General features: G+C 52.7%; 1 non-coding gene across 1 annotated transcript in view; it reads left to right on the forward strand.

The window, feature by feature from the left end:
• The first annotated feature begins 4,732 nt into the window (after positions 1-4,732).
• The window catches only part of LOC126149972 (small subunit ribosomal RNA), a 1,909-nt gene continuing 1,641 nt past the window's right edge, over positions 4,733-5,000 (forward strand). The window contains exon 1 of the ribosomal RNA XR_007531226.1: positions 4,733-5,000. This exon is cut by the window's right edge and continues 1,641 nt beyond it. This is a non-coding gene — a ribosomal RNA (small subunit ribosomal RNA).

A 5,000-nucleotide genomic window follows, 5' to 3' on the forward strand; every position in this document is an offset into this window, starting at 1 on the left:
ATACCGCCATCTATGAGACGCCACCCCGACTACGACATCGCTAGGTCCCACAGTACCCATTTTCCGACGCCACCCACAAAGCCTGCATAATCTGTCCACCACAGGAACCCGAACGCCAGTGCCTGCGTCGCACGAAGTAGTCAACCGACAATCACTCCACCCGCACCCGCACGTGCCCCACCCCAACCGCCGAAATCGCAACTCCAGCGGATGAACGGCGGACTCTTCCCGCACTCGTACGTTGCAATCCACCCCTATATCTTGCGTTTCACGAAGAGTTATATCCAATATGCCAAATTCCCGCTGTCCCTATACATGCTGTAAGTCTGTGCACACAATATGAACCACACATCAGCGAGACACTCTATCACACATTACTCTCTGCCTGTAACAGACACAGATACAATATGTAAGCACCAGCATGGACCAACGTCCGGTGCATCCTCTCCGCCACAGTACACCATCCACACTATGATAACCACACCAGGGGGTCCAATTCTAAAATAGAATATCCCACCCGTCCGACATCCACAATTGCTCAGATAAGCCACCAACACCCACACATGTCCTACACAGGGGTGCACCCAACACCACCACACTGCCTCCTGTTACGGCACAGAAACAATGGCAGGAATGAATCACACAGGTCTGCCGCTCCCTTGCCGCAACCACAGACGCGGCGCGCCTCCAGTCACGAGCGAAAAGCGCATCCTGACGAGACATAACTGCTGTGACATACTGAAGCTGCCTCAGACATTCACTTACAATGATCACTACCAACGAACCTCGGCCCCCCCCCCCAACACACTCTCTTACCACGTTGTGTACTGTAATCCAACCCATTTCGCACCTTAACCTAACCCATTTTGCACCTTAACTTAACCAAATTCGTAACGCAATTTGTACCGCAATGTAACGCAATGTGTACCGCAATGTAACGCAATGTGTACCGCAATGTAACGCAATGTGTACCGCAATGTACCGCAATGTGTACCGCAATGTACCGCAATGTGTACCGCAATGTGTAACGCAATGTGTAACGCAATGTGTACCGCAATGTGTACCGCAATGTGTAACGCAATGTGTACCGCAATGTGTAACGCAATGTGTACCGCAATGTGTAACGCAATGTGTACCGCAATGTAACGCAATCTGTACCGCAATGTAACGCAATTTGTACCGCAATGTAACGCAATTTGTACCGCAATGTAACGCAATTTGTACCGCAATGTAACGCAATTTGTACCGCAATGTAACGCAATTTGTACCGCAATGTAACGCAATTTGTACCGCAATGTAACGCAATTTGTACCGCAATGTAACGCAATTTGTACCGCAATGTAACGCAATTTGTACCGCAATGTAACGCAATTTGTACCGCAATGTAACGCAATTTGTACCGCAATGTAACGCAATTTCTACCTTAACCTAACCCACGTTGTGCCTTAACCTAACCCACGTTGTGCCTTAACCTAACCCACGTTGTGCCTTAACCTAACCCACGTTGTGCCTTAACCTAACCCACGTTGTGCCTTAACCTAACCCACGTTGTGCCTTAACCTAACCCACGTTGTGCCTTAACCTAACCCACGTTGTGCCTTAACCTAACCCACGTTGTGCCTTAACCTAACCCACGTTGTGCCTTAACCTAACCCACGTTGTGCCTTAACCTAACCCACGTTGTGCCTTAACCTAACCCACGTTGTGCCTTAACCTAACCCACGTTGTGCCTTAACCTAACCCACGTTGTGCCTTAACCTAACCCACGTTGTGCCTTAACCTAACCCAAGTTGTGCCTTAACCTAACCCAAGTTGTGCCTTAACCTAACCCAAGTTGTGCCTTAACCTAACCCAAGTTGTGCCTTAACCTAACCCAAGTTGTGCCTTAACCTAACCCAAGTTGTGCCTTAACCTAACCCAAGTTGTGCCTTAACCTAACCCAAGTTGTGCCTTAACCTAACCCAAGTTGTGCCTTAACCTAACCCACGTTGTGCCTTAACCTAACCCAAGTTGTGCCTTAACCTAACCCACGTTGTGCCTTAACCTAACCCACGTTGTGCCTTAACCTAACCCACGTTGTGCCTTAACCTAACCCACGTTGTGCCTTAACCTAACCCACGTTGTGCCTTAACCTAACCCACGTTGTGCCTTAACCTAACCCACGTTGTGCCTTAACCTAACCCACGTTGTGCCTTAACCTAACCCACGTTGTGCCTTAACCTAACCCACGTTGTGCCTTAACCTAACCCACGTTGTGCCTTAACCTAACCCACGTTGTGCCTTAACCTAACCCACGTTGTGCCTTAACCTAACCCACGTTGTGCCTTAACCTAACCCACGTTGTGCCTTAACCTAACCCACGTTGTGCCTTAACCTAACCCACGTTGTGCCTTAACCTAACCCAAGTTGTGCCTTAACCTAACCCAAGTTGTGCCTTAACCTAACCCAAGTTGTGCCTTAACCTAACCCAAGTTGTGCCTTAACCTAACCCAAGTTGTGCCTTAACCTAACCCAAGTTGTGCCTTAACCTAACCCAAGTTGTGCCTTAACCTAACCCAAGTTGTGCCTTAACCTAACCCAAGTTGTGCCTTAACCTAACCCACGTTGTGCCTTAACCTAACCCACGTTGTGCCTTAACCTAACCCACGTTGTGCCTTAACCTAACCCACGTTGTGCCTTAACCTAACCCACGTTGTGCCTTAACCTAACCCACGTTGTGCCTTAACCTAACCCACGTTGTGCCTTAACCTAACCCACGTTGTGCCTTAACCTAACCCACGTTGTGCCTTAACCTAACCCACGTTGTGCCTTAACCTAACCCACGTTGTGCCTTAACCTAACCCACGTTGTGCCTTAACCTAACCCACGTTGTGCCTTAACCTAACCCACGTTGTGCCTTAACCTAACCCACGTTGTGCCTTAACCTAACCCAAGTTGTGCCTTAACCTAACCCACGTTGTGCCTTAACCTAACCCAAGTTGTGCCTTAACCTGCTCTGTAATTGGCATATGACACGTTACATTAATCCAGTGTTGTCTAACCACAACCCTCTGAATATAGTTCGCTACTCGCACCGCCCACCCTCTTGTGTATCGTTTCATGTTCAACACTTCGCAAGTGTTGCTTACTTTTTACATGCTCCCGCTGTACACTGTAATGTGGACGACTGCAGGATGTACATCGCCCCCACCCTCCCCCCTGCCTTCGCACGCTGGTCGTTCAGGTGCTTGCGTGTTCAATGCCCTTCGCAGCTGTTCACTGGCATTCGCATGTCGAAGCGCTCAGTCTACGTCGTGGTACGGCCTGTGTCCACTGTCCGCTGATGTCGTAAGCTTAACCCTCACATTGTACTGCACATAGGTCCGTATGTACTGCATGATACGCTGTGGCACATGTGTGACCGTACAACGACTGCGCCCAACAACAGCGAACCATACGGTCCAAATGTTGTGCACTCAGCCACGTGCCGTCTCCCCATAACAGCTACATTGCAGTGTGGTACGCCATAGAGACGTGTGGGATTAACGGACGCCCTGGATGGCGATCAGCATGAGCCGTCTGTTGATGTAGTGGCGCGTGTATTCAAACGTAGTCGTCTCTTCTCACACAGTGTGATAGCATGGTGCACCGCGTTCCACATCTGCGACATGGTACAGATGCTGGTTGACAGTCGGTCTCGTAATGGACATCGCATACGTAGGGGGCCACCTCCCACGTGTTCTCTAGTCGTGCACATTTTGTTGCGTGTATGTGGGCAGACGTAGTGTGTCGTGACACCTAACAGACAGGTATGCAATAATCGTTGCATTTGCAAACTGGGATGGACGTCTACGTTTGCTGGTGACGTTACGCAAATGAACAACTGGTAAACCCATTGTGGTGCGGTTGTTGTTGCTGGAGGTAAATCAGTAAGGGCAAATCTGTGTGTGAAGCGATACGCGGCGGTGGCTGGGTGGGACCGTCCCCGGCCGGTGAGGGGGGGCCGCCCGGCGTGCTGGCCGCGCGGTGCGTGGGCGCACGCGCTACAGCCGGCTGGTGGGGGCGCCCAGTGGCAGGCGCGCCGGCCGACGGACGCGGCAGGCGGCGCAGCTGCGCGCCGGGGCACCCTGCGCGCGGCGCCGGGCGGCCAAAGTGGGTCCTCGCGGGCCCGGTGCGAAGCGCGGTGGACATCTGCAGTGTGCTGGTCCGACTGAGGACTGTGTGCGTTGAGGATGCGCCGCCGCCCGGCACTCGGCGCCGCGACGCCGTCTGCTGCTCGGTCGCCCCAGCGGTTCTCGCTGGTGGTTTGTATCGCAGTTGTGCAGACGTGTTGGCACGTGCGCTGTGCTGGGAGAGTTCGCTTCGGCACCCACGTGGGGCCTTTGCCCTTCTGTGGCGCTGGCGTTGGAGCTGCCGGTCACCGTAGGTGGCGCGTGTTGTCTCCCGCCGGCAATGCCACGACAGCACGCTCCCGGGCCTCTGTCGGCAGCGGCAAGCTCAGTTGGGAGCACGGGTGGTCGCACCTAAAGCGTCTACTCGCCTAACTCCGGGCGATTGCGCCTCTCTCGAACCCGACCAAGTACTTAGGACGGCGCTGCGCGCCGCCGGGACCTGAGAGGGTTTCGAGGTGTATTGTGCAGGGGAGCTCAGCCTCCTCCTGTTTGCAGAATAATTGAGCGGACGCTTGCGTGTTCGCGCGGGCCCCTGGGACACACTCCCGGGCGGCCGGCTGCTCAGCTCTAGTTGACGCAGCTCCCTGGTTGATCCTGCCAGTAGTCATATGCTTGTCTCAAAGATTAAGCCATGCATGTCTCAGTACAAGCCGCATTAAGGTGAAACCGCGAATGGCTCATTAAATCAGTTATGGTTCCTTAGATCGTACCCACGTTACTTGGATAACTGTGGTAATTCTAGAGCTAATACATGCAAACAGAGTCCCGACCAGAGATGGAAGGGACGCTTTTATTAGATCAAAACCAATCGGTCGGCTCGTCCGGTCCGTTTGCCTTGGTGACTCTGAA

The sequence above is a fragment of the Schistocerca cancellata genome, unplaced genomic scaffold, assembly GCF_023864275.1.
Source record: "Schistocerca cancellata isolate TAMUIC-IGC-003103 unplaced genomic scaffold, iqSchCanc2.1 HiC_scaffold_961, whole genome shotgun sequence".
Lineage (NCBI taxonomy): Eukaryota > Metazoa > Arthropoda > Insecta > Orthoptera > Acrididae > Schistocerca > Schistocerca cancellata.